Source organism: Coregonus clupeaformis, chromosome 23, assembly GCF_020615455.1.
Source record: "Coregonus clupeaformis isolate EN_2021a chromosome 23, ASM2061545v1, whole genome shotgun sequence".
Classification (NCBI taxonomy): Eukaryota; Metazoa; Chordata; class Actinopteri; order Salmoniformes; family Salmonidae; genus Coregonus; species Coregonus clupeaformis.
This window is the reverse complement of record NC_059214.1, coordinates 45,676,977-45,687,811: the sequence shown is the minus strand read 5'-3', so window position 1 is coordinate 45,687,811 and position 10,835 is coordinate 45,676,977. Positions and strand designations below refer to the sequence as shown.

General features: G+C 40.0%; 1 protein-coding gene across 4 annotated transcripts in view; it reads left to right on the top strand.

Annotated features, from left to right (window-relative positions):
- The first annotated feature begins 3,706 nt into the window (after positions 1-3,706).
- Positions 3,707-10,835, top strand: part of inpp4aa (inositol polyphosphate-4-phosphatase type I Aa) — a 47,249-nt gene continuing 40,120 nt past the window's right edge. For all 4 annotated transcript variants that reach the window (XM_041843913.2, XM_045206722.1, XM_045206723.1 and 1 more), the window contains exon 1: positions 3,707-3,797. The gene's annotated coding sequence lies outside the window, so the exon portion shown is untranslated. The remainder of the gene's footprint in view (positions 3,798-10,835) is intronic.

Below are 10,835 nucleotides of genomic sequence, written 5' to 3'. Positions count from 1 at the left end.
TCTCCCAAACGTACTGTTTTTGGTGATGACAGTCCTTAACCGATACCCACCGGCTACCTGCACCTGTGGCGCGTGAACGCCCAGTCCGATAGGGGCGCGGCCTGGAACAGTTCTGATTGGAGCAGCACACAAGTAAATCACAAAGTACCGCCTGATTGTATTTCGGTCACTGAGGTTTCGGTAGGGCTATGGGCAATTCAATGGACACTTTCCTTTTCTCATAGTTTAGGGGCCTGGGTTTCAAGTTTCAACTGTAGTGCTGCTAAACAAAGGATGGAACAATAGAAACCACACGAAAAAGGCTCAAAGAGGACCTCAAAGATGACCTCACAATCTCAGCTGTAGCCTAGAGTGGAAGGATTTACCTGGGTATGTCTTTACAGGCTAGGCTGATATTCATATTGGCCATATTATGTTCTTATTAGCCTACAAATCATTGGCTTGAAATTGGTATAAAACCTGTGCAAACTGTATTTATGATTATATGACAATATTTTAGGTTGACAATAATTATATTACACAACATCTGATATATCATATGCCTTTGTTTTATTTGCCTGCTTACTTACAATCAGGATTATGCCTCATTATAATTAGACAGTAATTCCAATTAGACTGGTTTGGATTTCTCCATGACCAATATGGGTGCATAGGATATGAACACGTCATAAGCCATGTCAAAAATGTTTAGAATTGCAGGAGATTAGCTATAAAACTGCCGCACATTTTCCTCTCTGCCCCATGGCAATATGTGTAGAATTGCAAGAAATTAGCTGTAAGCAGTGGTGGAAAAAGTACCCAATTGTGATTTACATTTTAGTCATTTAGCAGACGCTCTTATCCAGAGCGACTTACAGTTAGTGAATAGATATTTTTTTACACTGGCCCCCCGTGGGAATCGAACCCACAACCCTGGCGTTGCAAACGCCATGCTCTATCAACTGAGCTACATCCCTGCCGGCCATTCCCTCCCCTACCCTAATTGTGCGCCGCCCATGAGTCTCCATGTCGCGGCAGGCTGCAACAGAGCCTGGATTCGAAACAGGATCTCTAGTGGCACAGTTAGCACTGCGATGCAGTGCCTTAGACCACTGCGCCACTCAAGAGTAAGCTTCAATACTTCAATAAAAGTATAAATACCTTAATAGAAAGTTACTCAAGTAAAAGTGAAAGTCAGACAGTAAAATATTACTTGAGTAAAAGTCTAAAACTATTCGGTTTTAAATATACTTCAGTATCAAAAGTAAATGTAATTTCTAAAATATGCTTAAGTATCGAAAACAAAAGTAAAAGTATAAATCATGGAAGATTCCTCATATTAAGCAAAGCAGATGTCACCATATTCTTGTTTATAAAGTTTACGGATAGCCAGGGACACACTCCAACACTCAGACATTATTTACAAAAGATGTATTTGTGTTTAGTGAGTCCGCCAAACCATAGGTAGTAGGGATGACCACGTGTTCTCTTGATAGGTGCTTGAATTTGATCCTTTTCCTGTCCTGCTAAGCATTCGAAATGTAACGAGTTGTCAGGGAAAATGTATGGAGTAAAAAGTACAATATTTTCTTTAGGAATGTAGTGAAGTAAAAGTTGCAAAAAAATATAAATAGTAAGGTAAAGTACAGACACCGCAAAAAACTACTTAAGTAGTTCTTTAAAGTATTTTTACTTAAGTACACCACTGGCTATAAGACTGCAAATGTTTTTCTTTGCCCCATGGCAACATGTGTAGAATTGACAAGGCTTTCTCAGCTCATGCAGGGGCCCCGCGAAACTGCGGTATGCCACTGCTACAAATGGGGGACAGTGGGTAAAAATGTAAATCAGTGCATATTTGTAGGAATGTGCATAGCCTATGATAGAATAGTAATAGCCTAAATGAATATTGCAGCGCGAAAATACACCACAAGATGGTAGTAGAATTGCAGATGTCATCTAGTGGTCCCTTGAAGCTCAGTTGGTAGAGCATGGCGCTTGCAACGCCAGGGTTGTGGGTTCGTTTCCCACGGGGTGCCAGTATGAAAATGTATGCACTCACTAACTGTAAGTCGCTCTGGATAAGAGCGTCTGCTAAATGACTAAAATGTAAAATGATCTAGTGGACAGAAGCCCAGAAGGAGAATATATCCCAGTCCCCAGAAGTGGAACACGATTTTAAAGCCACGACTTGACTTTGTTTTGGTATTATTGTAATTATATATTTTTAAAAATATTTTAATCTAATTTAGGCTTGAAGTAAATGTGGAATCATAATTGCAAATCAGTATGGTTTCCATCCAACCATTTCATGCAGATTAATTACCTAATGCGTGAAAAAAGTCACAACTGGGCTGGTTGATGGAAACAGGAAATGCCGGTTCAATTGTATAAATGCCAACAGACAATTTGTTCGTTCGACATGGTGGGATCTTTTTATGTAGGTTAAATTAATTATGCGAGAAATGGCGGTGGAAACGCCTTTAAGCGCAAATATAAATATAATAAGCATCATATCGTAGTTAATTTGGAGTCACTCGATGATATGGTGTGTGGTCCTCCCACTATGATTTGGGAACGTATGCTGTTTATTAGGCTACAGATTAAATTAATGATGATGAACTTCACAGGTGGTGAACGTGCAAGGTGATGCTCCTTTCCAATAAATATCGAGGGTCTTATTCTGGTGACATGATGATCGATGCTTGGTTGCCGTTTGACAAATAAAAATAATATCGTTCTTATCCATAATAATCTCATAATGTTGGTAGCCTAACCACTGTATCTGTGAGCTGTTGGCTAGAGTGCACATGCCAAGACCAGAGTGGGCACATTTGCTATATACCGCAACAGTTTTTGTGACAAAACATTAGAGTTCAAAATGCGATGGAAACTATTTTAAATTGTATTTTTCATTCAGTACGTCGGAATTTAACCGCAAAGGTTATTTTTATGCGCACTACATCATCACGCACAGCCTTTTATCGGCAGAAGTCAGTTTGATGGAAACACATCTCTGGTGGGAAAATGTGCATATTGTTTTATGTAGATTTTAGAATATTCGCATGAAAATCTGTGGCAAATTGGTTGGAAACCTAGTTTATGTCAGTAACAACATCACCATAATTTATGAAGCACGAAACTGACTGCAGACGGAGCGTTAAATCGAAATGTGTCACTTGGAGTGTAAACTAGGGCGAGTCGTATATAAACCCTGGATTGCGGATGCAATAAATTGACTATTGAAAGGCTTTGAAGCCACCGGTCGGCCATATTAGAACTTCCCAGTAGACACAGTCTTGCATAGGAATTAATAGAATTCAACAATATTTCAATTAAATGTTTCAAGGACAAAATTACATGTATTTAAGTATGTTTGTTGTTGTAGTGGGGACAGTAACATTAGTATTCTGAAAAAATCATACTTTAAGGAAAATGTGTTTAAATATATATATATATATATAAAATTATTTTTTATTTTTTATTTTTATGTTTAGCTTACATAATATAATTTAAAAGTATGCATTAAGGTGTCTTGGATATAATACATGTGGCAAAACAAATGTAGACATAAATAAATGCATTTTTTATAGCTTCCAAAATATTTCTTACAAGGTTAGGCAGTGCCAAGATGGAGGCACGGTGGCATCAACACAGTGCCCCTTAAATCATTCTAGTGTATATATAAATCATTGGTCTTGTACCACTGCAGACTCCGTCGTTTCAAGGAGGTACGGAGATGAGCATCACTAGGCTATCAAATAAGCAGCACACATAAACCTACGGTTTCAGTAGGGAGCCGTTACCCGTCTCCTAAAGTAAGTCTATTTAAATGCATATGTTTTTATCTCTGAAATATAATATATGTTTAGCAGAAAAGGATGGGGTTGCATAGGCGTATATTGACAGCCCACAATAAACACGTCTGCGGTTGAGTTGAATCGCTATTCTGTGATGCCAAATACAGAATTTCTGTTTGCATGACATGACAATCCCGTTGTAGCCGATTTTTTGCTTATGTTGTGGTCGCTGTCTTTATAATGGGTACGGGAATGTGTAGGCATAACGGGACTGCTCATCAAAACTGGTGCTGCCAACAACTGGTTCCCATTGAATGATAGCAGGATAGCAGATTTCATCATGACGCAATCCGTGTTAAATGTCGGAGCATCATAGGCAATAACACGCTCATTGAGACTAATATAATAATAGTAATTGGATGATTGATTTACATATTTTTCCAATGATGTATTTTCTTTATGTCTGCAACCTATAGCCTATAGTCCTAGACTGAAACGGCAGGCGGTTTGTTGACGCCTCGATCAGTTTTACAAAGAACAGCATCACTCAGGCCTACAGCAAGGGCAGTGTGTTTATATTTATCTGTGGGCTATGTCACTGCATGAACGACACTATGCTTCTAGAGAGCCGTAGCTGTGATCTGCATGATCTTTCAGCTGTTTATTGTGTGTGTGTGCATGTGTTCGTGTGATGAGTGTAGACTGATTACAGTTTTTGCCTATTGCTTACACACTTTTTGCAGAATTTGGCTCATTATGTCAAAACTCAACACACAAGCCAAACAGACATAGCACTTGGAGATTAACAACTCACATATATGCCAAAATGAAACACTGTAATCAAAACTTAACACTCCTTTCTAAAAATTAAATTATTTCAACAAAACCATACACACAAGCAACATTTGAATTACTCTTTCATATCACCAGCAACACACTGATGGGCTTTATATAAAACACTGCAGTCTTTGTGTTTCTATTTTTATTGTAATTTTATTGTCATTGTCTTCTGTAAAACTCAAAAGTAGAATTTCTGCAGTAATCAAACAGTATTTACAAAAACGTTTTTACAAAAAAACTAACATTCTTACAGAAATTCTTAACATCAAATTTAGCAACAAAACAAAAGTAAAAAAACAAAACAATTACTGGATAAATTGCTATTGGGGGAAAAAACATATACTTGTTTTGTGTGTGCGTGTGTGTGTGCATGTGCGTGTGTGTGGTGGGGGGCGGGGAGGCTTATGGATCACGCCTTCTGTTCGGATCTGGCCACAAGATCTCGTCAACATCACAGGCGATGTCCTCGCGGGCTAGGCATCGGGGGAAAATATCGCCTTGTGTGCCGAATTCACCCTTGGATTGATCCCACCTCAATGTCTCCACATGCCTCTTCCATTGCTTGCAGAAGAGTCATGCGGGCATGTGGTTGCCGACCATATACTTTCCACCGCCACGCTGAAAATAATTCCTCGATTGCATTTAGAAAGGGGTTGTAAGGGGGCAGGTATAAAACTGTGAAATGATTATGGTTGTTGAACCAATCTCGGACCAGAGCAGCCCGGTGGAAACTAACATTATCCCAGATGACAACAAACCTTGGCTGCTGTGGTCTGTCCTGCACAACTGCATGTAGTGCATCTAGAAATGCAATGATCTGTCCTGTATTGTAGGGACCTAGAGTGGCATGATGATGCAGGACTCCTTGGACACTAATTGCAGCACACAAGGTGATATTTCCCCCACGCTGCCCAGGGACATTTACAACAGCCCTTTGTCCAACTACGTTACGGCCCCGACGCCTGGTTTTGGCCAGATTGAAGCCTGCCTCATCCACGTAGATGAACTCATGCGGCAGTTCGGCGGCATCAAACTCCAGAACTGTCTGTAACAGAAAATATTGAATAGTGTTACTGAAAACACGGGGGGCCAGTATGAAAAATGTATGCACTCACTAACTGTAAGTCGCTCTGGATAAGAGCGTCTGCTAAATGACTAAATGGAAATTGAAATGGAAAACGTGTGTAGTGTTTCGCAATAAGTGTGTTACAGAATTGCAAACAAAGTGCAAAGTTGACATTGTGTTTACAGTTTTTGCCTATTGGTTACACACTTTTTGCAGAATTTGGCTCATTATGTCAAAACTCAACACACAAGCCAATCAGACATAGCACTTGGAGATTAACAACTCACATATATGCCAAAATGAAACACTGCAATCAAAACTTAACACTCCTTTCTAAAAATGAAATTCTTGCAACAAAACCATACACACAAGCAACATTTGAATTACTCTTTCATATCACCAGCAACACACTGATGGGCTTTATATAAAACACTGCAGTCTTTGTGTTTCTATTTTTATTGTCATTTTATTGTCATTTTCTTCTGTAAAACTCAAAAGTAGAATTTCTGCAGTAATCAAACAGTATTTACAAAAACGTTTTTACAAAAAAACTAACATTCTTACAGAAATTCTTAACATCAAATTTAGCAACAAAACAAAAGTAAAAAAACAAAACAATTACTGGATAAATTGCTATTGGGGGAAAAAACATATACTTGTTTTGTGTGTGTGTGCGTGTGTGTGTGTGTGTGCGTGTGCGTGTGTGTGGTGGGGGGCTGGGGGGCTTATGGATCACGCCTTCTGTTCGGATCTGGCCACAAGACCTCGTCAACATCACAGGCGATGTCCTCTCGGGCTAGGCATCGGAGAAAATATCGCCTTGTGTGCCGAATCCACCCTTGGATTGATCCCACCTCAATGTCTCCACATGCCTCTTCCATTGCTTGCAGAAGAGTCATGCGGGCATGTGGTTGCCGATCATATACTTTCCACCGCCACGCTGAAAATAATTCCTCGATTGCATTTAGAATGGGGCTGTAAAGGGGCAGGTATAAAACTGTGAAATGATTATGGTTGTTGAACCAATCTCGGACCAGAGCAGCCCGGTGGAAACTAATATTATCCCAGATGACAACAAACCTGGGCTGCTGTGGTCTGTCCTGCACAACTGCATGTAGTGCATCTAGAAATGCAATGATCTGTCCTGTATTGTAGGGACCTAGAGTGGCATGATGATGCAGGACTCCTTGGACACTAATTGCAGCACACAAGGTGATATTTCCCCCACGCTGCCCAGGGACATTTACAACAGCCCTTTGTCCAACTACGTTACGGCCCCGACGCCTGGTTTTGGCCAGATTGAAGCCTGCCTCATCCACGTAGATGAACTCATGTGGCAGTTCGGCGGCATCAAACTCCAGAACTGTATGTAACAGAAAATATTGAATAGTGTTACTGAAAACAAATACAGTAACTACAATGTCTATATTTTCACACAAGTAGGGGCTGGGTTGGGTGAGTATAGACAAAAACTACAAGCTACAGGCAGGGCAGGTGGCAGCATAAACCCTCATTCCCACATCACAATATATAGTATGTAAAGTAAAGTGACACATACCTGCACATAATCATGGCGCAGATCCTTGACCCTGACACTGTTCCTCTCAAATGGCACCCTGTACAGCTGCTTCATTCTGAAGTTATGTTTCTGTAGGATGCGACTTAGTGTAGAAATGCTGTCCCTGTTGATATTGTTGAATTCATTTCCATTTGCAATTATGCGTTGTTGCAACTCACGAAGTCGGATTACATTATTTTCTCGCACCATTTCAATGATGGCAAGCTCTTGTTGTTGAGTGAAGAGCCGTTCCCTTCCACCTTGAAGAGGTCGTCCAACCATTCTGTAGAAAATGCCACCACAAGATGTCATTGGTTAGGTTATTTTTCACATACTGTACTTTCAAACTGTACACAGTACTGCAACATCACAATGGTATTCCTTTACATATACAGTACTTCACAGCACTACCCATTTTTGTATAGTATAGTTAGTACAGTAATACTGTAATATGATACAGAATCATGTGACACATACAGTAGGTACAGTCTGGAGTAGAAACTTGAAGATATACCTGTTCTCCAGTCGGAATGTCCTTATTATCGATGCTACTGTGTAGCGACTGAGGTTAGGGTGGACTCTTTGCCCAGCCTCCCTCATGGACAGGCCATGTTTTATCACATGGTCCACCAGAGTAGCCCTGATGTCATCTGATATACGTCTCCGCACTGGTCCTCGTCCTCTTCCACGTCCTCTTCCACATTCGACTCCTCTCTCTCTTTGTCCTCCTCTTACTCTGACTCTCATTGCCTCCATGCTTGCAAAGTTCTAAAAATGGCTTACCTGAGGCCTATTTGTAGTGCTAAGGCTCAGACTGATTGGTGTTCTGTTTTCTGTGCAAGTGTTTTCAGGTGTGTATGTAAGTGCATAGAATTGCCAGATGAGTTTTGCATTTTGAACAGAGTGTTTTCCCAATGATAACAGGTGATTTCGTTTTTGAACAAAGTGTCTAATGTAAGAAAACGTGTGTAGTGTTTCGCAATAAGTGTGTTACAGAATTGCAAACAAAGTGCAAAGTTGACATTGTGTTTAAGCTATGGTTACACTGTGTTTAAGGTATGCTACAAGAAGTTTAGGTATTGAAGCTTTGGTCTAAGCATTCGGTTTTAGTGTGTAAGCAATGGGCAAAAACTGTAAAGCCATTGACCTAAGCAGCGCAAGGCTATCTGTGTCCCTATCCAATCATTAACATAGACCCTCAGTCTACTAAGCAATAATTTATAGCTTCAACATCATTGAATTCTCCCCTCCCTGACCAGTGGTGTATGTGTGTGTGTGTTGTGTGTGTGTGTGTGTTTGTGTGTGTGTGTGTGTTGTGTGTGTGTTGTGTGTTTGTGTGTGTGCGTGTTGTGTGTTGTGTGTGTTTGTGTGTGTTGTGTGTGTGTGTGTGTTTGTTTGTGTGTGTTCTGTGTTGTGTGTGTGTGTGTGTTGTGTGTGTGTTCTGTGTTGTGTGTGTGTGTGTGTGTGTGTGTGTGTGTGTTTGTGTGTGTGTTGTGTGTGTGTTCTGTGTTGTGTGTGTGTGTGTTGTGTGTGTGTTGTGTTTGTGTGTGTTGTGTGTGTTTGACCATGAGTCAGACTCAGATCAGCATAATTATGAATTATGTTGTGTGTTTGTGTGTGTGCTTGTGTGTGTTATGTGTGTGTGGTGTGTGTGTGTTGTGTGTGTGTGTGTTTTGTGTGTTTGTGTGTGTGTGTGTTGTATGTGTGTTGTGTTTGTGTGTGTGTTGTGTGTGTGTGTTGTGTTTGTGTGTGTTGTGTGTGTGTGTGACCATGAGTCAGACTCAGATCAGCATAATTATGAAGATCAAGGTCTTCCTCCTCCTCTTCCTCCTCCTCCTCATCTTCCACCTCCTCCTCATCATCATTTTCCTCCTCCTCCTCCTCCTCCTCCTCCTCCTCCTCCTCCTCCTCCTCCTATTACTCATGTTCATCCTCCTCCTCCTCTTCCGCCTCCTTCTCCTGCTCCACCTCCTCATCATTAAAGGTCACTTTCTCATGCTGTCTGACAGTGTGACAGTACAGTTTCCTTGTTGTCAGGGTAACAAGAGCTTCTTTGTCCTGGGTTTCTTCCTGGTTGTGTGTCAGGTTTATGTCTGAGTCCCCTGTGTGCTCTTTGTCTGAAAACAGCCATAAGGGGTGTATCTCAATAGTCTCAAGTCCCTCCTCTCTTTATATATCTTTCTTTATCAACACTGACTGATCTAAGAACACCTGTGTGTTTCACATCAGTGCAGATGAAGGAAAGGGTAGAAGGAGAGTCATCTTTTTTAGATTGGATCTATGCAAAACTGAACTCCTTAAAACCTCTAAGATGTAAAGTCCTCTGTTTAGGGGACCATCGTGGTTCTGGTACAGGTTCTGACTGTCATTTTCGCGTATAAATCGATCTGTGGACACTGTAGATCGAAATGGCTTGCATTGAGCAATAGCCCTGGTTCCAACAAGTATATAATAATAATATGCCATTTAGCAGACGCTTTTATCCAAAGCGACTTACAGTCATGTGTGCATACATTTTTACGTATGGGTGGTCCCGGGGATCGAACCCACTACCCAAGTATGTATTTTACAGTTATAAGGAAGGTGAAATTGTATAGTTAGTCATTTTCTAATTTGATTATACTATATTTAGAAAGCATATAAGTTATTTCAAGCCTTATTCATGCAGTTTTGTTGAATAGGAAATACATCATATAAAATATTTCATATTTTCATATTTTTATCATATTTGTACTGTGTACTTGAGCTTGTGTCGTTAAAAGTGACTACACCTCAGCAATGTATAAAAAAAAATATCAGAAAGGTGAGATTTTAACCTTTCTTGGAGTATGCGGCATTACTAGTTATTGTTTATGGCCCTCTCATGATAAATACTTTTGGGGGGGGGATTATGTAGATTACATTTTCGATTACATTTAACTGGTTAAGGGCTAAAGGATGTACGGGAGAGTGGGGTAAGTTAAGCGATTTTTTTAACTTTCAGCATTACTCCTTCAAGGGAAATGTATTATTTCAAACACATATATCTACATATATTTCAGAATGTTGTGTATCCCTGTAAATAATCAGAATTCATGTAAACGTTACAGTTTTGAAAACAAGTGGCCTCCTGCACAACCCGGATATGGGGTAAGGTGAACCATGGGACAGGGTAAATTAAGCCGCCTAAAAATTAAAGTAAAAATAACCACTACCTTTTAAAAACCATATCTATCTTTTTTACCCAAACACAATTCAACACAATCACAATCGCTTTTTTGTCTTATAATAATTTTAAGCATCTTTTAACGCAGGCTTAACACCTACAGCAACAAACACTTTGTACTTAAAAAAAAAAAACTTTTAACATAGGCCAGGCCCTGTTGTTACCTCATATCCCAGAGATAATGCCTTGCATTATGCCTGGGAAGAAAACACTTCAATTTACTCAACTTGCCATTGGCTCAACCATTTACTTACCACAAGGCAAACAATTTGATTATGTTAGCCTACACAGCTACAAGGATACACTTTCATGCTAGGTTTAGGACCTCATAATGAAGCTTATAGAGACCCCAACTGATGTATAGAACACTCTTAAAATGATCTACTT